We start from the raw sequence: 25,707 nt of genomic DNA on the forward strand, positions 1-25,707 counted from the left end.
CTGCTGTAAAATGAGAATTATCTTCAGTAATAGCTATTTGGACGGCTCTTTGAAAATTGAAAAGCTCTAAGTGGTCACATGGTAATGGTGATGTATAATGTTGACTCTCAATCAATGACATACCTAATCTCTTTCTCTAAAGACTTAACTACTCAAAGTGTGGTCTGTGGATCAGCAGCACAGGCGTCATTTGGGAGCCTAAGAACAGAACCTTAGGCCTTAATCCAAAATTTCTGAGTCAGAATCTGCATTTTAACAGAACACCCAGGTATTTGTATGCACACTGAATTTTGAGAAGCACTACTCTAGAACATTCCAAGGGCTTCAACCCATTATAATCAACAATCAGCTGGTGTCTGATGAGTCAGAGTGTCACTTCCAGGTGCAGTCAGGCACTGCAGCTCTCCTGGCAATGGCTGTGATGTTTTCTCCCTGCCACCCTTTAGCAGTAAAGCTTTATTCTAGGGCTTTATCTCCTCCCTCTTCCTATGGATGCCCTAAGAAGTAAGTGTGGAGGAGCAGAGAAATGGCCATATGGGGCAGATGCGAGGAAGGAGAAGTGGAGAAGCTAGAAACCTGCATGATGCACAGTGTGGTTATCAGTCTCCCCGAAGCCTCCAGGTACTCCTTCTACCCCTGTGAAATTAATGGGAACCAACAGAGTAGGGCCCAGAGAGCCTGAGACCCAGAACCAACTTGATTTGTTTCTGCATTGCACGGAGACTCAACCTTAGGGATCCTGGACCCTGAACTACTTGACAGGCCCCTCAGGAGTCTCTGAGCCAGGCCCAAGGCTGACATTATTCATGCATTCATTCATTCATTCAACAAATAGTTACTGAAAGTTTACGGTGTACTAGGTACTGTGCTGGGTAAGACCCAGATCCCTGCTCCTTAGCCAACCTATCATTCCAGGGGAAGTGAGGGGTAGCAGGACCTCGGTAAAGGGCCCCTCATTGTCCAGCTGCTGGAAATGTGGCTGAGAGTTCTCAGCTCAGTCCCTCTCTGGGATGCCCTTGGCCAGTGCCACCCCCTACCCTGGGAGTCCCAGCTGATGTTTGTGGGTAGGGAGGGGGCACTTGCCTCAATTCAGAACAATTCTGAAGGGCAGGGTGACCAGTGTGATTGACTGAGCCTACGTTGTGACTGGATGACAGAATGGCATTATAACTCTGCCAAGTCTTGCTTCTGTCGCCCTCACCAGTATTATTCCTGGCTGAGCACACTCCCCATCAAACATGTGACAAAGAAACCTCAGAGTGTCAGAATTCGTTTCCAGTGAATAGACCTACAACAATGATTTATTTCTAAGTACCCTCTGTGCCTAAGAGACTCTGGTTATGGCAACAAACTACAGGTAATCAAATGGCTCAAACTGACATATTTGCATTTTAGGGAAAACATTTTCTCAAAGCCTTTTCAAAACTTCCTAGAGAAGAGAGGTTCTCAGATATGTTTACTTAACAATTTTAATCCATAATATATGAAAACTGTCTCACTTTAAAAGAGGTAAACAATGCAGAAAAATACACAGTGAAAGTTGAAAGACAATTTTGATCTATGTCCTTTCTCCAATCTGGCTCTGTCCCTCAAAACAAACCACCATTGTGAGTATATGCTTCTAGATATACTTCTTTAGCTATGCATATTTGCACACATGTAAATGCACACAGACATACTTATTTTTTCCACATAAGTGAGATCAAATTGTTTAAGGTATTTACAGAAGTTTGAATATCTTTTTTATTACTAAATATAAAATCCACCTAGTACTTTTAATGGCTGTATAGTATTCCACTGTGTGGATATGTCATTTAGCTACTCCCTAGGTCTAAGACTTTTAGGGATTACCCATATCCAGTTCTTTTCTCCTCTGGACATGTGAGAGGATTATATTTCCTGCTCCACTTCAGTGATTTAGAGCCACATGACTAGTTTTAGCCAGTGGGTTGAGTTATAAGTACCCTATGTCACTTCTGGGCTGAAGTATTTAATTGCAGTTGTGAGGTCCTCCAGCACTCTTTCCCCTGTCACAGTGCAGAGGGTGGCCTTCTGCTGAGATGGTGGAACCATGAAATCAAAAGAACCTGGATTGCTGAATTGCAACATGAAAAAAAATTGCCTTTAGAGTTGACTGCATCCAGAGCAAATCTCTGTTTGTTTTTTTAACCAGCACATAGCCTAGTATGCTCTGACTAATGCATTCCCCTATTGCACATTTAGGTTGCTCCCACTTTTTCACTACTAAATAAAATGCTACAGTGAGCATCGTTTATATACATCTCTGAGTACAGGTTGGGTATTTGTATAGAATAGGGGCCCAGAAGAACCAGTGATGGTATCTTAGTCCATTGGGTGTCTATAACAAAAATACCACAGAGAGGGTGGCTTAGAATAATAAATATTCCTTTCTCACAGTTCTAGAGGCTGAAAGTCCAGTATCATGGTGCCAGCAGATCCAGTGTCTGGGGAGAACGCACTTCCCCATAGAAAGCTGTCTTTGCTATAACCATATATGGTAGAAGCTAGATAGCTCTCTGGGATCTTCTTTTATGAGAGCATTAATCCCATTCATGAGGGTTAATCACTTCCTCCTAAAGTTAGGGGTTAACTTTCAACAGCTGAATTTTGGGAACACAACATCAGACTAGAGGAGATTGACAAATGGTATGAACATTCTTGAAAGAAACATCAAATTATCTTCTATAGTCTTCACCAATTTACATATTCATCAATAGCATCTCCCCATTTTTTTCTTTTTCTTGTTTTCCTAATTTGATAGAGAAAAATGGTATTCTATTGTCTTAACCTCCAGATCACTGGAGTTTAAACAAATTTTTATATTCTCATTGGCCATTTGTATTCTACAGGATCTCATTTATCCATATTTTTCCATTTACTTTCTTAAGTTTAAAATTTTTTTTAAAGGTATCTAGAATAGAATGTCTTCAAGAAGGCTTTGAATTCTTTATAATAAATAAAATCTCCCCTCTTGATTTTTTTTAAAGGTATCTAGAATAGAATGTCTTCAAGAAGGCTTTGAATTCTTTATAATAAATAAAATCTCCCCTCTTGATTTCCCAAAGTTGTCCCTGTACTCATTTGTTCTTTCAAAAATATTCATTCATTCTTTCTTTACAAGTATTTATGGAATATTTGTTAGGTGCTAAGCACTGGGGAAGTACTGGTGAGCAAAACAGACAGTTACTATCCTTATGAAGCTTTAGATCTATCAAAGAAGAATAACACTGAACAAGTCCATTTTCTTTGTCTCTGGCCTTATGAACAGACAGTGAGGCAGCAGAAGGCCCCGTGACATGCATGGGATGCTAGCAAGAGGGGTGCTATGAAAATGGGGCATTGCTCCTTCCCTTGATAGGTAGCAGTGGTAACAAACATTTCCTGAGCCCCAGATAGGCTCTTGGAACCATGGAATGAATAAGAGATTGTTGGAATCCCCATTTTAGGGAGGAAGAAACTGAGGCCTACAGAAACAAAGTGACTTGCCCCAAGTCTCCTGACTCCTAAAGGTCTGCCATTGTCTGAAGCTGCCTGTCTATTAGGCCTTTTCAGCTGTCCCAAAAGCTCATAAACCCTTCCAGGCACAGAGTGAGGGAAGGGTAAGTACCTGTCCTGAGAGGTATAAAAAACAGTCTCCACCCTTGAAGGGTTTACAGTCTACTGAACTGCAAATTTCTCTCTAAAATGCTATCTGTATCATTTGGTTAAGAGCCTATTTTCCAAAAGACTAAAGGAAACCAACTTATGCTAGACCTTGATTGAACTTTTCTAAAATTTGAAATTTTCATTAGGGAGATTATTTTCCAAAGGAAGTTGAAGCTCTCCAGACAGGAAGCAGTCAGTAGCCCACCTTACCTTACTTTCTGCCCCCCTCAACCTTCTCCTTGCTTCTCATTTATTTTAAACACTGAATTCATTTTTTAAATTTAGGCTGGCTCATCTGTTCTACTCTGTGAAGAAGCAAAGATTCACAAAATGAACCTTTTTCTCAAGTCTTTGTGTGTAGAAATATAACCCCCCCCCCACCCCTGGTGCTCAGGAAGTCAAGAAGGGAGGAATGGGCAGCTGGCTGGTGGGGGTTCAGAAGACTCAGGTTTATTTCTAGCTCTCTCATGGGCTCATACTGACCTTAATTTCTTTGGGCCAGTTTTCTCCTCTGGATACAGGACAGGTAGGGTTGACAAAGGATACCTGTTCCTGGATGACCTTGTAAGGCCGTTGGCAGAATGAATGAGATTATGTCTGGGAGGCCATTGGAGTTTCTCAGAGAAGGGCATGATTATGTGTCACAGGAACTAGGAGAGCAAAGTTGTTCCGGCTCTCCAGAGCGCATCTCCTGTCCCGTCACGGACACAGCGGAGATGCTTTGATAATGGAGGCAGAGCACTCACTGGTCTGGAGCTGCAGGTCACAGGCACGGGTTCTGTTTGAGGACCTGTGCAAGCTTTAATAACAGCCTGGGGGCAGGGAGAAAAGCAGAAGCCAGAAATCCTTCTCTCAGCTTTAAGGACTCTCTTCTCCAATCCCCAGCCCTCACCACCATCTGCCCCTAGGGGTGGTAATCCTGAACAGGCCATGGCAAGCCTTTACTGAATGCTCACAGTATTGAATGTAAGTGAAATATTGATGAAGTTACCTTCCTCAGAGGATCAGGGGCCATGCTTTTATCGGTGTCAAATATTTACTGGCACTTGAAGTGGTTGTAGATTAAGGGGCATCCCCTAACATATTGGGAAGAGGGAAGGGTGGCAGGTGTGAGGCTTCTTGGTCTATGCTTCTTTGCTGTCACTCCTGAGTGAGGTCGTAGGAGGAGAGGATGGACCATCAAGTGGGTGCAGTGTATGGCGTTGCTGGGAGACGGAATTGTGAAGAGTTGAAGGTGGGAGTGGGTACATCCTTAGAGTAACCTGCTTCTCTAGAGTAACCTGCTTCTCATGAGGGAGAGCAGCTGCGTTGTGGAGGCGTTGCTCACGAGAGGGGCCTGCAGCCAGTGGTTAGAGAATGAATGGATGAGAAGACAAGGATCTCTGGGTGGAGAACTGAGGAAGCTAAGCACTGCCTGATCGGCAGCCTCTTCAGCCCTTCTTTCTTGAAAATGGGCCATTTGACCTCCACCTGCACACAACGCTCCACCCGGGGACCCTCCCCCACAAAACCCTCATATCTTTGGAGTTGAAAAGAATTGGATTTAGATCTCAACTCTGCTTTTTGGATAAATATTTACATTCTCTAAGTCTCCATCTTCATCTGTCAAACGGGGTTAATAATGCCTCCCCTCCAGATCTGGGGAGGACGATGGCTGTCACAGTAAAATTTCCACAAATGAGGATTAACAGCAGTGGTCAGAGGAGAGTGGCAGAAGTTTTTGACATCTGGTCTTACATACAGGGTCACTATGTTATCTGAGGTATCATGTACCTGCCTTGGTAACCTGCCTGGTACTCCACAAAGGCAGCGGTTCCATCTCTGACCCCTACTCCTTGCATGCTTCTCTGTAGAGCCCACTTCTGTGCTTACTGGCATTCACCCATGCCAGTGAATAGTTTACATGCCAGTGGGAGGAGACAGACAATAAATAAAATAGATCTGTAGAGTACATAGTATGGTAGATTGTAATAAGTACTTATGGGGTGAGGAAATGTCAGGGTGGGTTGCAAATGTAGAGAAAATAGCCTGGAAAGGCCTCACCAAGAAGGGATATTTGGGTAGAGACCCTAGCCTAGGGTGACTTTTCTGACACTATGTGCCCCACCCAGGACCTCCTGCTTCCTGGGGTCGCACGTCTGGACACACCTCTCACTCTGGGTTCCCTCCTGCTTGTTCCCTGCTTTGGGGGCACTCCCTCTTCCAATGTCCATATCTCTTACACAGGGTGCATTGATCTCGTCCTAGTCGGGATTGGCGGGGTCCTGTTCCTCAAGGTGGCCTAGGGCCCTCCTTCACCCCGGCCAGGAATATCCTGGCCATCTCCTCCCTCTGCTTCTTGTTCTCTCTCTTCTGAAATTCTCTGTCTTCTTTCCTATTTTTCTCCTGCATTACCCATTTCTCTTTCCTCAGCCTTTCCTCTCTATCCTCCGGAGTTTCCCTAGCATTGAAGACCTTCTCCGCGTGCTGCAGCAGTTCCCTAATAGAGATCTCCCCCAGGTCCTCCCGCTTGTGGAGTTTTCTCTGGATATCGGGGGCTGCCTGGTTGATGAATGAGAGGACTACAGCTGATCTATGTTCCTCTGCTTCTGGGTTTATGGGGGTATACTGCCTGTAAGCGTCAAACAGCCTTTCCAGATATGCGGCTGGGCTTTCCATTTCCCCCTGAACAATAGTTTTTACTTTAGCCAGGTTAGTGGGCTGTCTGGTGGCCGCCTGGAGACCGGTCATCAGAGTCTGGCGGTAGACCCGGAGACGCTCCTTACCTTCTGCAGTCGCGAAGTCCCAATCCGGGTGCGTAAGTGGGAACGCCTCGTCAATGATGGTCTAGAGGGTAGTGGGTCTTCCATTCTCTCTGAGGACATTTCTCCTGGCCTGATTGAGGATACGCTTTTGCTCTTCCATCGTGAAGAGAGTGCGGAGCAATTGCTGGCAGTCGTCCCATGTGGGACGATGGGTAAACATAATGGACTCCACCAGACCTATAAGACACTTGGGGTCCTCTGAGAAGGGAGGGTTCTGAGTCCTCCAATTATAGAGGTCACTAGATGAAAAGGGCCAGTACTGATATTGTTGAGCGATGCCTGTACCGATAGCATGCAGTGGCAGAACTGGCACTGTTCCTTCTGAGGTGGAGGAGGGAGCCTCCCCTTCTTGTTCCCTGGCCTCCCGAGGCCTTAACTGCATTCCTCCTGCTCTACCTGGCGCCCAGCGTGGGGCCAGGGCCGGGGAGTGTGGGGAAGCTCTTTCCGGCCTCCTGCCTTCCTCTGCTGAAGAGTCTGGGGAAGCTGCGGCCGCCTGGTTCCCGCTGGGTTCCCCAGCCTCATTTTCTATCCTCCCGGCAGCTTCACCCCTCTCCTTCGCATACGGGGGTGGCTGCTCAATAGGCAGAAGGGGGTAAAGAGGAGAACTGTCAGGGAGGACAGGCGGCGCACTCGGGTTTTTGGTCCTGCGATTAGGGGACTTTAAATCTTCCTGGGTAACTAGGACAGAGGCTCTTGGTGGGTCGGTGTGAGGTTTCTCCACCAAAAAGGGCTTCAGCCAGGAAGGGGGATTCTTAGCCAAATTTTCCCAAACAAGGATATAGGGAAGTTGGTCAGGGTGGCCCTCAGGGTTTGGCCGGGAGATAATGGCTTTGACCTTGTCAATAAGGTCCATGGAAAGAGACCCCTGGGTCGGCCAGCCTACTCCAAAGGAAGGCCACTCGGCCGAGCAAAAAGCATCGAGCCTACCTTTCTCAACGTTAAAACCCATATTCAGGGCCTGTTTCCTAACCTTCGAAAAGTGGGAAAGGATCAGACCTTTAGGAGTAGTCTGAGTCTGGCCCATAGTGAAAAATATGAGGAAGACAAGGGTAAAAGGTAGAGACGCCACTCTAACAAGATGACTGGTGTATGTGCTTGTGAACGGGTGCCTGTTGCACAGTTTTTCTTCTGCGGGGGACGCGAATTTATCTGAGATTCGCGGCTGTGACCCCCTTATCCTGTCACGGGAGTCTTCTAGCGGCAGGGGCCCTAATGGCTCTTAATTGCCCGACCCGTGCCCGCGGGGAATGATTTAGTGGCAGAGAGGAGGAACGGAAAGAACAGGGAACCTTAGAACAGGGAGACTTAAAATAAAAAGTGCAGAAAGAAATATAAACCAAAACCAAAACACAATAAAACAATCAATGATAACACTAAGCACACACACCACATCTAATCGCACTCGTTCGGACCGGTCCTTCTTTCACTCTGGTGCGCACCACACTCACCACTTTCAGGATCCTCAAAAACTCTCGTGATTCTCCCGAAAGGCGTCCACTCGGACTACTGCAGGGTGATGAGCTCCATCCCTTCCTCCTTGGGCGCCAGGTTCCTGCCAATCGGACTTGCTTTCCTAAGGCCAAGTCACTCGGACCCTAGGGTGAGGATTAGTCACCTGGACTTCACCCAGGCTCACTAACCTGGGGGCTGGTACTACCAACCCGGACTTTCTCACTCGGGGTCACTAACCCGAGACCATACACGGGATGGCGGCTCCCACTTTATATTGGATTTATGCAGACACGAGGGGGCGACCCTCGAATTACACCGCCCCATCCGGACAATTAGACCTTGCCTCCAGCCGTCCTTTGTTCTCAGGGAAGCCGCACGGATCCCGGATGAGCCCCCAAATGTTAGGGTCCAGGACTCTGGGGTTTCCCAGAGAACAAGACACACGGACACGGAGATGAAAATCCAAGCAAAGTCTTTATTCAGCCAGCAAGCTGGGGTCGACAGCACCTCCCCTGACATGCAGGCCGAGTCCGAGCTGCCGACCCCCAAGCAACTTTAGGTATGGTTTATATGGGATTTCTACAGTCATTGCACCAGAGCCTGCACATTACCCTAACTAATGAATTTGAAACACATTCTATACTTTGGCCAATAAAATTGGAACAGGGATACACCAGGTGCCTGACCTTTGCACAAGCATTCCTATGTGACTTATCACGAGTTTTGACCCCAGGGGGGTCGTTTACTTCTAGTTATCTAATTTAGGGTAGGGTCTAGGAATGTTAGCCTCACGTAGTTTCTGGCTTCTAGTTATTTAACTTAGGGCAGGGTCCAGGAATGTTAGCCTCATGTAGTTTCTACGAAAACTGGGTGGCTCTGCCCTATTCCCTGCATTCCTCTACATTAATCTACAGACTTTCTTTTGTTACGGATTTTGTTCTCCTCAGTTATTGTCCCTACTGAAACAAAGAACTGAAAGGCAGAGACACAGGAACAAAGCAGAGCAAAAGTTTTATTTGAGTACATTTCAAGAAAGGAGTAGGTCAGAATCAAGGTAGACAAAAGCCAGGAACTTTTAGGGAAGTGTCTGTTTATCTTGTCCTAGCTTCAGGGGTGGGGTGCCTGTTTAATTGACAGGATTATGTCATTTGATTGGCAGTTCTGGTTATACACCCATTGTGCTTGGTGCATGCATCTTTTCCCAAAATGCACACAGAAAAGCCCTTGGGTGGGGAGGGGAGGGGGACAGGAGCAAAATCCCTTTTATTTTATTCTATTTTTAATTTTTTTGGCAATCCTTTCATCATTTATTACATTCTGCTTACACAGGGATGACCCCAATCCCCAGCCCTATTTTATTTTAATGAAATTATGATGAGGGGTGATTTGGGCAATTCTTAGTTTTGTTCAACTCTGCCAGTGTTGTGATCTGGTTGGGACCGGTTTGGCCTGGTCCTCCCAATAAACAAAGAAGTTATCTCCCTGCAAAGCCTTTGTTGTCTACAAGGGTGACCCCCTAACTGGATGTTTTTCCTTGAACCTTATCTTCTCCTCCACTGGCTGCTCATGTCTATCTTTCTACCTAACATTTTCCCCTCAAGCAGCTGGGACCCAGTTCTTCGGGCACTGCCCTGGCTCCTTCCTGCCAAGGGAGGGGTGGCGCACATGGACTGGGTCCCAGCGCTTGCTCTCTGTCAGCTAGGGTTGGGGTTTGTGACTGGTTGTTTAAGTCCTGTGGGGCTCAGAATCTGGGAGACCATGTCCACGTGGTTGATCCAGAGGTCCTGTATAGATGGAGGGCAAGGGTGTCTGAACTGGCTGTTAGCCATCTTGAATCACCATTTGTAGATGTAGAGCCTGAAGCTTGGAAGAGAGAAATCGAATAAAGAGGTTGAGTAAAGGGGGTCCAAGCAGCAAGGGCTACAACTAGTAAAATTAGGGGAAATGAAATGCAAGGGTAGAAGGAGGGACATCAGTCATGATTTCTGGCATGAGGCTGCCGTGCCCAAAATCTGAATTTTATCTGTGGAGTCTAGGATCTCACAGATGTCTTGGACTGACGATTCACTCAGAACAGCACTCCCCTCTTAAATACATCCAGGGTGCTCCCTCACTCTCAGTGAGGACGTCTGATGCTCTGCAGTTTTGAAGAGCCACCCCAACAAGTGAGTCTACTTGGTTCTGAAGCCCTGTCAAGGCAGCAGCCGCTCACCAGAAATTCTCAGCTGCTTCCTGGGATGATTGGGATTGAATCCCTAGGGAAGTACCTCCAGTGGCTGCCCCCACAGATCCCCGAGAGCCACAAGCCCCACTGCTAGTGGGAGAAGGGGTCCTGCCTGTTTGGTGAACTCTGATTGGTGATACACTGGATAAAGGAAAGACGTATTGGCCATAGCCAAGAACATGGCTGTTAGTGTAAAACCTAGGAGCAGCGTACAATCCACCTGGGAGGGAGCTTATAATAGGCTCTATGTCCACACACCCAGTATAATGCCAAAGAAGGAGACAGGTGGGAGGTGAAAGGTAATAAGCAGGGGAGTTATGGTACTGGCACTTCCCTATCCTTCTGGAAATTTCTGCCCTCCAAGTTGAGTAGTCTGGATGGCTAAATTGTCTGCTACGGGGGGAAGAAACAGTTGGGTAATGGGTATGGTTTGATTAGGTTGGCCCATGGGTCTGGAAAAGAGGGTGAGTCAGGCTGAGTTCCAGAGTATCTGGTGGCCTGCTCATGTGAACAAGATGGAATAGTTAGTGGATGACTGATTTAAGAGTGGACTGACACAACGTGTGGGTGGTGGGCTGGCCTCCCTTTACAAAAATCAGTCTGGTTGGTGGGAACTTAGTACGATCCTTTAGTTCAGTTTTCACAGGGGAGGCTGTAGTGGCTCTTCTGGGGATGCCTTGGGCTCAGATGTTAGGATTGATAGCATTCTCCCAAGTCTCTGGGCTCTCTGCTGGGTTCTTCTTATCAGTCAGCACAAGCATTTGTAAGGGAGTCTGATGGGAGGGCCATTCACCCAGAGTAACTCAAGTTCCCAGTTTTTGTAGAATATCCTAGCCTAACAGTGGGCTGGGACATACAGGTATGACCAGGAAGCGGTAGGAAAAGTTACAGCCTTCCCACAGAGGGCACAAAGGAGAGTAACTGACAGGGAAGTAGACCTACAAGGAAATCCTAAGACACTTCAGGCTCTTGAGGTGAGGGGTGTGGAGAAGGAAGTCAGAACAGAGTAGGTGACTCCAGTATCCATAAGGAAAGTTACTATCCTGCCTGCTATGTGCATTGGTACCCAGTTCAGTGACGGTGATATCCTGTGGTGGGGCCAACAGGAGGGGGCTGTATCAGTCCTGGTTGAGGAGTTGCAGGTCCTGAGCTGACTCAAACCCTAGATCTCTTCGGTTCAAGAGGCAGAGTGCAGCCCAATGCCCTGCTTTTCTGCATTTTAGGCAGGCAGTGACAGGTGGCCTGTCCCTTTGGGGAAATCCTTTGGCCCAATGTCCTGCTTGACAGCAGATATAGCACCTCACAGAACCATCCTTGGGTATGTTTTGGGTACCAATGGGCTGCCCTTGATCCTGTAGGGCCACCATCATTCGGGCATACATAGCCCCTCTTTCCTGTTCTTCCTCCTGGTGCCTCGCCTCCTTCCTTTCCTTCTCCTGAGCCCTGGCCTCCACGACCTGCTCTTGGTTGTAAAAAACCAAGGTTACTGCAGTAAGCATGTCATCTATCATGGCCTCTGAATCCTGGACTACCTTTTGGAGGTTTCTCCTAATGTCTTGTGCTGACTGGGTCAGAAATTTATCTTTCAGGATAACCCTGCCTTCATATGAGTCTAGGTCCGAATTGGTATGTTTAATGAGTGCCTCTTAAGCCTTTCTAGAAAGGTGGCTGGTTTCTCAGAGGGCTGTTGAGTCAAATCCAACTTTCCTATCGCTGATAACCCTCTGTCTGCCAGCCTTAAGCCCAGCCTTTATGCAAATCAAATAATGGTTCTGGAAACCAGCATTGGTCAGACTTATTATAGTTCCATCTGGGATCCAAGGAGGGGATAGCTGTGTCTCCTGTGGGATAATTAGGATCTGTTAGGTGTAGGCCATTTGCAAATTCCTTTGCCTCTCAAGTCACTCTCTAGTTTTGTGTCTATAAGACTCTGAGTCAGAATGACCCAGACATCTCTTCAAGGCAGATCATAGGCAACTGTTGCATGTTGGAAACTCCCTATATAACCATCCAGATTGTCAGTGTAGCTTACCAGGTCTGTTTTAAGTTCAGTTCAGTGAGACAGAAGGGCATATGCACAAGCTGGGGGTTGAATTCCCCTTCTGTCTCCACAAGGGCACAGCCCCTCTGGATTAGGGGGACATATGGGGGCATCAGGAGGACTTGGAAATGAGAAGATTCGGAAGTACCAGGGTGTTTGGAGCTGAAGGCCCCAGGTGGTTGCGGTCTGGTGGATGGGGCCCAGATATGGGGACAGAAGTTTCTTTGAAGGCTTGTTTGAACCCCTGCCCTCTGTAGAAGGCTTAGGTTCCAGGGTGTTGCCCCCCTGCCCCCCGTGGAGGGCACTGGCCTGTTTGAACCTATACCCTAGGTTCTGCAGTGTCTCGTGGGGTATCTCTGGTGTGTCTTTGGAGAATAGATCTCCACTCTCCCAGAGGAGAAAGAAGGCCTGGAAGTAGGGAATCTCCAGCCATTTACCCTGCTGTTTGCAGAATAGATCTAATTGCAGGATGGTGTTATAATTTAGGCTTCCTTCTGGGGGCCAAGTTTCCTCACTGGAGAGTTTGTCTTAGGGCCAGACTGTCATGAAGAAAAATTTGAGCCTTGGTCTCTTCAGGGTCTGGGGATTGGAGCATTCTCAGAGTCAGAGAATGCAACCCAAGGGGCTATTACAGGGTATCAAGTGTTGGTTCCTAGAACGAATGGGAAGGACTAGTGAGTAAAGAGAACCTGACCCTGAGGTGTCACCCAGGTGTCACTACTTGGTGGCCTAGTGTATGGTCTAGCACCAAACAGTGCTCTGGAAGGATGTCTCAGTCCAGTGTGGTCATGACAGCCAGTGATGCTATTGGTCCCCATGTGTCTAGATTCAGCCTGGTGGTGGGTGCCCTAGCACCGGGTTAGAACAAGACCCAGTGATCAAAGATCAAAGAAGTGCCTCTTGGACACCATGGGGATGCAGCTGTTAAAAGAATCTGGCATACCTTTCTCCTTGCAATCTGCTGGAGGGACAGCATCCTCAAGGGGCAACACTCTTGGCTCCAGGATTCCCTAGAGACCTCACACATTAAACAGTAGCATTGCATCGAGTGGGTGTTACCTGTGCTTGTTTGCTCTTGTTGGAAGGGGCAGGGGTGGAGCCATTCCAATCATGTGCAGAGGAAATGGGAGAATAGGATTCTAGGGGAGCAATCCTCAAGGTAACTTTGGTCTCAGTACCTACTGGGTCTCCACTGGTCAAGGTTTGACAGCAGCTACAGGTGTCAGGGTAAAGGAGAAAGGAGAGGAGGGAGGCAGCTCTTAGCTGAGCCCCTAGAGTCAGCAAAAGGTGTAAAAAGAGGGTTCTGGCCAGGTGAGCCTCCCAGAGATCCAAAAGCCTCATCGGGTCTAAGAGGTAGAGCCCTGACTCAAAGTCTGGACCCAGAGAGACTGCCAGATTTGTTGGAAAGGATCATCTTGGGCTAAGGCAGCCATGAAGAAGTTTCCGTGATGGGGAAGAGGTTTTGGCCATGGGCTATGTTGCTCCTGCAGATGCCTGCATAGGCAGGGGAAGTGAGTTCACGATGGGAGGTCGGGGTTAAGTCAGACCTGCAGATCCCATCAAGAGGAACATTGCCATTCCCTACTAAATGGAAAATAGAGCAGACTAGACAATAAAAAGAACTCTGAGTGCAAAAGAGACAACAGGTCACAGAATCAAGGAGAATCAGAAGGCTCTTAGCTCCTGTGGTCAAGAAAAGATTAAAGAGAGAAATCTTGGACTGCTCTGGGCAACATTCCCAAGGACCGTATCATGACCTGCCTCCTAGGGAGGGGTTCCCCACAAGATAAGCCCAAGTGAGTACTACGTCTGGTCATATCTGGTGGACATCTCACAGTCAAGGGGATCATGAGATGAGGGTCTCTGGGGTATCACCCCAGGACAGGTCAAACATGTCATGGAGTCTTAAGTTTGGAAGCCATCCTATGACCGAGCATTTGATAGTGATAATAAGGGTCTGATTAGCTGACCTACAGATAACAGGAAAAGTGAGGAGGAAGAGAAAAGTAGCCAGTAGGAGAAATTCAAGAACACAGAAAAGGAAGTCTCCTGTATGGACATATAAATACTGCTTGGGGATTTGCTGTGGGGTTGGAAGTGGGTGTTTTTACAGTGTACCTCTGTTGCATGGACATTGTCTTGCAGTTGGTGGGGTGCCTAATGCAATCTTCGCTGGATCAGTTAGTTTATCCTGTCACAGGAGTCTTCTTGTGGTGAGCACGCTATGAGCATTTAAGTGCTTGACCCATGCCTGCAGGATACAGTTCTTGGTCCACGAGAGACAGAGAAGGAGGGAAAAGGCCCTGAGAGGATCGGTAAGTAGTGCCTCCAGCCAGGCGGCAAGGCACATGAGGCTTACGGATGTGCGCAGGGGTAGCAAACCAAGTCAGGGCACCAAATATGTTATTGGTTGGTGGATTATAGATTTCCTCAGTTCTTGTCTTCTTGAAAGAAAAAAGTTCAGTCCAGAGACCCAACAGAGAGTTAAAGCTGCAGGGGGTTTTATTTAGCACACCTTAATGGTTGGAGTAGCAATCCAAGTCAGGGCACTAGATATCTTACGGGTAGAGTTTGTTCTTCTCAGTTCTTGCCACAGTGGAAACAAAGAATTGAAAGGCAGAGACGCAACAGCAAAGCAGAGTGAAAGTTTTATTTGAATACACTCCAAAGGAGGAGTGGGCCAGAGTCAAGGCAGAGGAAGGCAGTGAACTTTTAGGGGAGGGTCTATTTATCATGTCCTAGGTGGGGCAGGTGGCACCTGTTTGATTAACCAGGTGAGGTCATTTGATTGGCAGTTTTAGTTATACACCCATTCCCCTTGGGGTGCATGCCTTCTCCCAAAATGCACACAGAAAGCCCACAGGAGGCAGGGGAGAAGAGCAAAACCACCATTTTACTTTAATGAGGGGTGTTTGGGTGGTTCTTAGTTCTGTTGGATGGCACCTCATTGTGATCTGGTTGGACCAGTTTGGCCTGGTCCTCCCAGTAGGCAAGGAAGTTACCTCCCTGCAAAGCCTTTGTTGTCTACAAGTGGGACCTGCTAACTGGTTGTTTTTCCTTGGACTTTTTCTTCCCCCTCCTCAGCTGCTCATCTCTGTCTTTCTACCTAACACTTTCATTACTGTCTTTTCCTTATGAATTACCTGCTGAAGAACCTGGGATGTGTGGCCTGTCAAACCCCCAGTCTAGATTTTGCTGACTTCACACTCATGGTACAGCTCAGCCTCTTCTCTCCTCTGTTTCCTAAAAATTGGTAGCTGGTTTCAGAGACCTGAACAGACTTTCATTCGATCCCTCTGTGGAGACTACAAAAGTAGTATGTCAGATCAGTTTCATTGAAGTACAATATACATACAACAAATTTTACCCTTTAAAAAAGTGTTCAGTTCAATGTATACAGTATACATTACGTTTATATATACAGCACTGCAGCATATATTGTACACAAATATATACATGTACACAGCACCACGATCGAGTTAGAGAACATTTCTATCACCCCAAACCCCCTCGTGCCTCTTTGCAGTTACTAATTCCCTTCCTTTCTCTCCTGGGAAACACTGATCTGCTTTCTGTCACTATTGTTTTCCTCTTGTAGAATTTCATATAAATATCATCATATTCATAGTCTTTTGTGTTCTGGCTTCTTTCACTTAGCAGAATGCTCTGAGATTCAGTCATGTTGTTGTGTGTATCAAGTTTATACATTTTTATTTCCAAGCAGTTTGTCATACAGATATATCACAGTTTATTTTCTATTAATCTGATGATTGACATTTAGACGGTTTACAATGGGAGCCATTAAGAATAGTTACTCTGATGATTTGCATACAAATCTCTCTGTGACATGATGTGCTTTTTCATTTCTTTTGAGTAAATACCTCTGAGAGGAGCGGCTGGGTCCTTTGGTAGGTGTGTGTTTGACTTTATAAGAAAAGGCCCATTTACTTCATGAAGTAGTTGTATTGTTTTGCATTCTGAGCAGCAATGTATGAGAGTTCCCACTGCTCCCCATCCTTGCCAAACTCAGTATTGCTCATCTTTTTAATTTTAGCCATTCTCTGGATGTGCAGTGTCATCGCATTGTGATTTTAAGTTTCACTTCCAAAAAATGAATGATGTTGAGCATTTTTATGTGTTTATTATATATGTATCTTCTCTAGTGAGGTGTCCAAGGTTTGTCCATTTTTAATTGTTTATTGTTGAGTTGTAAGAGTTCTTTATATATTTTAGATACATCCCTTTATCAGATATATATTTTGCAAATAATTTCTCTCAGTCTATGGCTTGCATTTCCATCAGCAAATGTTTTAACTGATTGATTTTTTTCTTTTATGCTTTGCAATTTTTGTCTATTCTATAAGAACTCTGCATGACCTGAGGTGATTTTCTAATTCTATCATTCCATCTGTATTTATTAGTAAGAATGTTTCTAGGAAATAAAATTTTCCCTCATTATCTATTTGTTTATATTAAAATACAGTTTGTATGGGAAAGGCAGTCCCATAGAAATTAGGATTCTTTTATGTCATCAGTGTTCAGTATATTAACTCTGTTTTCAGATCAGTATATTTCGAGTGATCACCATCTTCTACACAAACACAAGGGAACTAAACTGTGAGGAACTACAGTGAAATACTGAAGTTTCTTTCTTTCGATATTGGAATTTTTGAGAGATATTCTTTTTCTCTACTTCCCTGAAGGACATCTGTCGGGCTGTTAACTATAGTTACATGTGGCTGGTGGCACTGTGTCACATTTGCTTCTCTTCCCATTTTTTCTGTGTGTTCTCAACTTTCTACAATAAATCCCATTATTAACAAAATGAGAAAACACATCTATATCATATACAGTACACATCTATCTATCTGCCTGTCTGTCCATCAATCAAGTCTTGGGTACTCCCTGTCATTAAATTACTCCTTTCATAACTAAGAAGTCTATATTATCAGAATGAAGTATTTCCTCTGAACAATTTCACTCTCACAAAGTCGTATTGGTAAATTGTGGCTTTTGTCACCAGAAGTGGGGAGCAAGTCTCTTGTCTGGATGCCTCTGAGATCCCTCTTCTCTGGGCTGCTCCTGAGTTGTAGCATTAGTGTCACTGGGTGGACGGGGTACATACATGTCCAAGTCAGTAACTGCTAATATTAGTTTGCTGGGCTGCATGACAAAGTACCACAGACTGGGTGGCTTCAACAACAGAAATGTATTTTCTCACAGTCCTGGATTTTCTCTAGTTTCCACACCGCGAAGTTGGTGAGAATGTGTCTGTCTTTGCCTGATGATGTCTGCAGCCAGACTGGTGGTTCTGCTGTGCTCTCCCAGGACATCCCTCCAGCCCTTACCCATCGTCAGCCCAGCCTCCTCACCTGGCCCTGATCCTGCGGCCTTCTTTGCACTTCCTCACAGCTGCACTTTACCCGAAGAACCCCCTCAGGTCCTGATTTGCTGGCCTCAGAGCAGCTCTGATACTGTTTTAATGGTCCTTTTCTTTTCTCCCCTGTTTTCTCTCTGTGTCAAGGAAGATGTTCTGTTCACAATGGATTGCTCTCATGGTTACTTTTAAATTCTACTTTCAAATGATGGAGTCATTCCTCTGCCATCCTAGGTTGAATGTGATCCCCTTTTATTGCATGTAAGAAAACCTGAAGCAATTGTGAAAGAAAATAGGCAAATGAGAAAAGGTTTGTTTCCAATTGCCGCATGTCTCAATTTATTTTCCACAAAAGGCCAGCCATAATGCAGTTTTTGCTTTTGTGTGTGGATGGTAATCAATGCACAGTTTCTTACATGGTAATTGAAAGGAAAGGAGTGACACACAACAGCAATTCACCGGAGAGTTCCGCTTTATTAGGGAAAGGTGCTGGGTTATATAGGAAGGGGCATAGGGTGATTGTGGTGTTACTTCTACGTGGCTGGTGGCTGTTGGCTAGGTGCTGGGATTGGGAGGGGGGCGAGAGGTGATTGGGCTTTAGGTGGCGCCGGCGGGAACCGAGGACCCCGAAAAGAAGCCGGAAGTTTGCCATCTTACTGGTGGGGACCCTTCATTCCCCCCTTTCTCCTCTATGGGTTTGTGGACGTTGCTTTCTCTCTGACTGCTTCCTGCTGAACAGGGGCGGAGAAGGGAGTGAGGGTTTGAGGATTGGGAGGAAAGGGTTGATAGGACTCCCCACAGTAAGGATGAGTAGATGTGGACTTCTTCAGGTTGGAAATCAATGAAGGTTCCCTGTAACCATAGGTTGAGCACCTGTTGATTCCAATGGTGCCAAGAGGATATGGGTGTCAGGAGCCAGGCGTCTGCGGCCATTGTTTCCAGGAACAGTTTCCAGCGGAGAGAGGGGTCCATCTCAGCATGTGGTGAGGAGGTCACGTGAGGGTGAGGAGTCTTCTGTGGCCAGAAGCTGGTAGTTCCTGAGTAAAAGCTGGTTGAAAGCTTGATTAGAGATTTTTCCGACTTGGGATTTGATGAACTTTATTATACAGGGTAAGAAGAGACAGACGAGAAGAATGACTATTATGGGGCCTGCAATGGGCCAGAGCCATGTGAGGAGGGGGTTTGTTAGTATTGAAGAGAATGGGTTGGAATTGGAAGCAGAGTGGAGGCTGGAGGCAAGGTCGGTGAGTTTGGTGATGTCAGTTTCTACAATGCCGGATTCGTTGATGTAATAGCAGCACTCTTCCTGGAGGAAGACGCAGGTGCCGCCCTTCTTGGCTGTAAGCAGATCTAGGGCCCGCCGGTTTTGAAGGGTGACTTTAGCTAGCGAAGTGACCTGTCTTTGGAGAGAGGCTAGGGAATCAGCAGTGGATGTCAGGGCTCCCTCAAGTTTGGCGTCGAGATCTCTAACTGCCCATAGAGAGTGACCCAAGGCTCCTCCCGAAAACCCCACCCCAATGGCTGAGGTGATTAAAGAGATACCGACCATGATGGGAAGGAAAGCAGCCCTTTTTGTGCGCGAGTGCAAGGGAGGTTGGAGCTCAAGGAATTCTGCCATGCTGTAAAGTGTAAGCTGTGGGATTAGGATGACGAGAATGCAGGGTGTATCGGAGTTGAGAGGTAGTGAGTTGAAAAGGCTGCCATTACACCAAAAGAAGTGTCCCAGTTGTGTAAAAGTCTTAGAGCCAGAGGTAGGGGTGTAGATAGAGAGGCAGTGAAGTGCACTGGAGGGGGTTGGAGTTGGGCCTACACAGTGGTGGATGGTGAGATTATCTGGGTATTCTGGTTCCCATAGGGGTATGTCTGCCAGGGGACGGAGGGGTTGTCTTTCTGCATGGAAGGAGGAGTTGGAAATATTGAGGGGCATGGCGGCCAGCAGTGGGCGCTGTAGTGATGCGCACAAGAAACAATTGGCGGTGTTGAGGGTGTGGTTGAGAAAGATGGTGGTGTCTTGAATGAGCTGTAACCAAGAGTAGGAGGAATAAGAAGATGAAGAGGTGCCATCAAGAGTTTGGATAATGACTTTCTCGGAATGTCTGATATCTGATGCAACTTGAGAGATCTGGGAGCGAGAGGGAACATACTCTTGAGAGATATGAAGGGTACCGTGGGGGGTTGAGGACCCCTTGTAGTAAACTGAGGCTGTTACTCCAGCAGCCCATCGAGAGTCCCAGGGATCTGGGATTGATAAGGAGAATGAGCTGTTGGGATATTTCATGAAACGGTTGGAGGAGTAATACTGTGGGTACTGGAAGTCACCCATGTAGTGAATGGTGCAAGACCAGTAGGGGCATCCCCCGTAGGTGTCTTGCCATCACCTGCAATAGGCTTGTCTTTGGTCATAGAGGAAGCAGAGGTATGGAGAATAAAGGTAGCTGTAAATGAATACTTCGGTGGAGGGAGGAAAGTGGAGGTACAAAGGCTCAGAGCAGCCTTTCAGAGGGCAGTCTGATGTGGCAATGAGGGCAGTAACTTTTGTTTGATGCTGTGTGTAAGTCTGCTTGACTTTGACTCGCCATACAAAGGAGGGTGGGGCAGCAGGGAAGACAATAGGAATGAGGGAAAAAAGCAAGAGAGCAGTAAAGGAGGAAAAAGTCATGATTCGGGTATGGATGGCAAAGGGGGTGCACGGGAGATGCGGAGCTTCAAGGGATCAGAGGGATGAGGCGTGGTAGAGTAGACAGCGTCTTCGGCTGTATCTGAAGGACTCTGGATTGTGACTGATGGGTCTTGGGTGTCCAGAGAAGGTGGGTCTTGGGTATTTGGTTTCAACCTGGAGATATGAATCTAAGGGGTGACAGAGTTATCAGGCAGTGAGAGCTTGGCGGCCGAGGGGGTGCAGAGAATAACTGGGTGTGGACCTTCCCATTTCGGGGTGAGAGAGGGCTGATCCTCTGGTGGCTTATAAAACACTAGTTGGCCGGGCTGTAAGACAGGAGGATTTTGGGAGGTGGATGGATCAGGAAGGAGCCAATCCTGATATTTCCACAATTCAGTGTGGAGGAGAGAGAGTAGTGGAAGGGCTATATTGGGAGGAATTGATCCTTTGTGGGAAGGGAGCCCCGGGGGTAGAATCAGGCGGCCGTACATGATCTCAAAGGGCGACAAGAAGGAAGGTTTCTTTGGGAGGGCTCGAATGCGGAGTAGAGCTAAGGGAAGTAAGCGAACCCAGTCAAGGTGTAGTTCTAGAGATAGTTTGGTCAGGATGTCTTTTAGAGTCCTATTGGCTCTTTCTACTTTTCCTGAAGCTTGTGGTCGATAAGGACAATGTAAATGCTAGGGGAGCGAGAGCGACTTGGAGAGGTTCTGGATAATTTGGGCAGTGAACTCAGGGCCGTTATCTGATTGGAGGGAAGTGGGCATCCCGAACCTAGGAAAGATCTGGGTGAGGAGGATAGAGGCAACTACGGATGCTCGTTTGTTAGTGGTGGGGAAAGCTTCGACCCATCCTGAAAATGTATCTACTAGCACGAGTAGGTATCTGGTACGTCGTACAGGGGGCATGTTAGTGAAGTCTATTTGCCAATCTGCAGCGGGGACATTACCCCTTGCTTGATGAGCCGGGAAGGGTCGGGCTTTGAGGGGGGTATTAGGGTTAGTGCGTTGGCAGATGGTGCACTTGCAGGTGATTTGGTTAAGTAGGGTTTTGTCTTCAGGAGAGAGAGGAAAAAAAGATTGTAAAAAATGGATCAAGGATTGGGGGCTGGGATGGAACAGGTCATGTAAGAGGCGGAAGAGAGACTCTTTGTCCTGAGAGCAGAGGGCGTCTTGTGAGAAGGCTAAAACTGCAAGGGCAGATGGATTGTTGTCTGGTGCATTTTCTGATAGGGCAACTGACCGGGCTACCCTGTCGGCCTTGTTGTTACCTCTTGCAATGGGGGAGTCATCTTTTTGATGTAATTTGCAGTGGACTATGCCTAGTCGGTGTGGGAGTTGTGAAGCCTCTAGAAGTTTAGTAATTAAGGCTGAATTAGTTATGGAATTCCCTTTTGTGGTGAGGAGGCCTCGTTCTTTCCATACTGCCGCGTGGGACAAGAGAATGTGGAATACGTACTTGGAGTCAGTGTACAATGTGAGAGACGTGTCCCGGGCCTGAGTGCAAGCTCTGGTGGCTGCAATGAGTTCAGCCTGCTGATTGGTTGTACCAGGGGGTAGGGCTCGTGCTTCAATGACATCTTCGAGGGAGACTACTGCATATCCTGAGTAGTGGATGCCCTCATGTTTAAGGAGGACCCATCAGTAAACCAGATGAGGTCGGAGTGTGAGAGGGCTCCTTTGGAGATCGTGGAGTGGCACGGAAGGAAGTTGTGAAGGGCTTCCAGGCAATCATGCGAGGGAGTATGAGGAGAGTAGGGCAGAGGAAGAAGAGTGGCTGGATTCAGGGGCAGGCAGGGGAGGAAAGAAATGTTTGGATTTTGGAGGAAAGAGGACAGTAAGGTCAGGAATCTGGAGGGAGGGAGAGTCTGTAAACTTTTGTAGGTTAAGAGATCTTTTAGGTGATGTGGGGACAGAATGGTAAGGGGCGCTCCGAATGTTAGTTTATGAGCTTCTTTCTACAAGAGCTGTCTAGCGGCTAATGCCCGTAGGCAGGGGGCCCATCCCCGAACTGTGGGGTCTAATTGCTTGGAGAGATAAGCTACCGGGGCAAAGGATGGGCCATAATATTGGCCTAGGACTCCTAGAGCTTGACTGGACCTCTCATGAATGTATAATGAGAAGGGTTTTGACAAATCAGGGAGATAGAGAGCTGGAGCTTCTACAAGGGCTTGACGGAGCTTAATGAAGGAGTGTCGGGGTGAGGATGATAATGGTTCTTCAGGGGGGCCCTTGCTGAGGTTGTATAGGGGTCTTGCCAACAGGGAGAAGTTAGGGATCCACGCTCTAAAATACCCAGCCAAGCCTAGAAAGGAAAGGATTTCTGTCTTGGTTTTGGGAACGGGCAGGTCAGAGAGGAGTCGTTTTCTGTCTAAGGTAATGGACTCTCTTTGTTGAGACAGAAGGAATCTAAGGTAAGTGACAGAAGGGGAAGAGATTTGAGCTTTGACAGGGGATACTCGGTAACCTCTGGAAGCTAGAAGGTTAAGTAGAGACGCAGTGTCAAGTTGAGACTGTTCCCATGAGGGACTGCAGAGCAGAAGATCATCTACATATTGTAATAAAGTGGACTCGGGGTGATCATGGTGAAACTGTTTGAGGTCTTGAGCTAGGACTTGTCCAAAAATATGGGGACTATCTCGGAAGCCTTGTGGTAAAACTCCAAGTAAGTTGTACAGAATGTCTGGTGTATGGGTCCGTCCAGGTGAAGGCAAAAAAATCTTGGGAGGAGGGGTCTAGAGGGATAGAAAAAAATGCGTCCTTGAGATCTAGGACTGAGAAGTGGGATGCGGAAGCAGGGATCTGCGATAAAAGGATTTGGAACTAAGGGATGGATAGGGACAACGGCTATGTTGATGAGGCGAAGGTCTTGGACAAGGCGGAAAGATCCGTTGTTTTTTTTAACAGCTAATATGGGGGTATTAAATGGGGAGTGAGTGGGTCTGAGATAGTTTTTGATTAAGAGATCTTGAATGATGGGTTGGAGGCCTATGAGGGCTGAAGTGGTTAGGGGGTATTGGGCCTGACAGATATACTGAGAGGGGTCACGTAATTTGATAGAGGCAGGGGGACATAGGGCCATGGAGGGGCTTGTAATGTCCCAAACTTTGGGATTTACAGGGTGTATAAGGGCAGAACCGGAGCTTTCATTGGGTAGAGGGGGGTTGTCGGCTATGAGGGCCATCAGAAAGGGAGTACTGGGGGCTGTGGGATTGGATATAGTTATGGAAACGTGGAGGAGAGAAAGGATGTCCCGTCCTAGTAAAGGGATGGGACACTGGGGCATAACTAGGAAGGAGTGGGAGAAAGGTATGGGACTGTCTAGGATTGTGCATAAAAGGGGGGGGTTTTAATGGGAAAATCTGTTTACCTCCTACCCCAACTATAGGAGTAATGGCTGGCGTGGTAGGGCCCCAGTATTCTCACAAGACTGAGAAGGTGGCTCCTGTATCTAGGAGGAAGGAGATGGGGCGACCGTCTACTGTTAAAGTAACCCTGGGCTCCTGTTTGGTGATGGAAATGGTCAGGCGAGAAGCCCCCGGGCCCCATCAATCTTCTTCTGCCAGCCCCACTACGGCGGGCTTAGGATCAGGGTTGTTCATCCAGCCTCCCCTTCGGGTGGTTGGGCAATCAGACCCCCAGTGGCCCTTTTTGTGGCATCTGGGGCATGGGGTGGTAGGAGATCTGGGGGAGGCGCACACCCTTGACCAATGTCCCTCTTTTCCGCACTTGAAACAAGCTCCTGGGGGGTGCTTGTCTGTAGAGGGGCGCCCAGGTTATGGTTTTATCAGCTGGGCCAACATCTGGAAATTGGCCTGATCAGCTTTTTGTTTACGGTGTTCTTTCTCCTCCTCCCGGTTATGGAAGACTTTAAAGGCCACTGTTAGGATCTCAGTCTGTGGGGTAGCGGGGCCCCGTTCTAACTTTTTGAGTTTAGCTTTAATGTCGGGGTAGCTTTGAGCTAGGAAGTATGTCATAAGGACCTGTCTTCCTTCAGGTGTTTCTGGGTCCAGGCTGGTATACTGTAATAGGGCTTGAGTGAGTCTATCTAAGAACTTGGAGGGGGTTTCGTCTCTCTTTTGAATTATGTCTTGGAGCTTTTGAAAATTGACTACTTTACGAGCTGCCTTTTTTAGACCTGCTATTAAGCAGGAGGCAAAAATATCTCGAGAGTGGAGACCCATGGCGGTGTTGTTCGGGGTCTTGTTCGGGGACAGCAGTGGGACCAGGGGGACAGGTGGGGTCAGTCCTGTGGGTTTCAGTAGCATGCGTTTGGGCAAAGTCCCAAGCTCGTCTACGCTCTTCAGGGAGGAGAGTATTGGCCAGGTGCATGAAAATGTCATGATGCATGAGGCTGTAAGACTGGAGGGTCCATTGAAACTCCCTGATGTATGTCGTGGGATAAGTGGAAAAGGAACCTAGGCGTTTCTCTAGTTGGGCTAAATCTCCTAAGGAGAAAGGGACGTCAACGCGCACGATGCCTTTGGATCCTGCTACTTCCTGGAGCGGGGCGATAATTTTGGGAGGCCCTCGGGACCGAGTCTGAGGGGGACTGAAGGGTTCTGGCTCAGTCTGTGTGGGGGAAACAGGTGATGGGAGCAAAGCCGCGATAATTTTGGGAGGCCCTCGGGACCGAATCTGAGGGGGCAAAGACGGACGAGGCTCTTGGAACTTAGTTAGAGGTGGGCTGAAAGGCTCAGGCTCGATTTGCGGGAGGGGGGAAGGTGAGGGGGACGGAGGAAGAGGTGGTGAGGTGCAGGAGGAGATGGTGGAGGAGGGGGAAGGGAGAGGATGTGAGGCTTCTGCGGGGGTGGAGGTGGTGGCGGCGATAGGGGAAGGGGGAGGGGCTGTTGTAGGAGAAGAAGGGGAAGGGAGAGGATGGGAAGCTTCTGCCGGGGGAAAGAGGCAGCGGTGGCGGCGGTAGAGGAAGGGGGAGGGGCTGTTGTAGGAGAAGAAGAGGAAGGGAGAGGACGGGAGGCTTCTGCCGTGGGGAAAGAGGCGGCAGCGGCGGTGGAGGGTGGAGGGGTTGTAGGAGGGGGAGGGGCCGAAGGGGGACGTCTGTATGGCAGAGGCTCGTTGGCCGGGTCAAAGGTAATTGAAGAGGGACTGGGAGTGTGTGGAGGGGAGGGAGACGGCTTGCAGGCTAGGAGAACTTGGGGCGGGGAGCAGGTGGTGCAGAGGCTGGGATTTTGAGCTAGGAGGCAAAAAGCTTCGATATAGGGAATCTCCTTCCATTTTTTCAGGCGCTGGCAGTAGTTAAAGAGATTGTGAGTGATGTTAGGATCAAGAGTTCCCCCTGCGGGCCATTGGTTGTTATTGTCTAGGGGGTATGTTGGCCAATCTTGGGAGCAATATTTACGGAGAAGTTTTGGTTTTATATCAGGCGTCAGGGAGAGGGTAGCCAGATGCTTAAGCAGGCATTCAAGAGGTGAACTTTCAGGAAGGGATGAGGAGGCTCCCATGGCTAAAGGACAGAGAAGGAGACAAA

At 47.6% G+C, this 25,707-nt stretch overlaps 1 long non-coding RNA gene across 1 annotated transcript in view; it reads left to right on the top strand.

Annotated features, from left to right (window-relative positions):
- The first annotated feature begins 14,311 nt into the window (after positions 1 to 14,311).
- LOC140849403 (uncharacterized) overlaps positions 14,312 to 25,707 on the top strand; it is a 76,312-nt gene continuing 64,916 nt past the window's right edge. Inside the window, exon 1 of the long non-coding RNA XR_012131151.1 lies at positions 14,312 to 14,502. This is a non-coding gene — a long non-coding RNA (uncharacterized lncRNA). The remainder of the gene's footprint in view (positions 14,503 to 25,707) is intronic.

The sequence above is a fragment of the Manis javanica genome, chromosome 5 (genome assembly GCF_040802235.1).
Source record: "Manis javanica isolate MJ-LG chromosome 5, MJ_LKY, whole genome shotgun sequence".
NCBI classification, from domain to species: domain Eukaryota; kingdom Metazoa; phylum Chordata; class Mammalia; order Pholidota; family Manidae; genus Manis; species Manis javanica.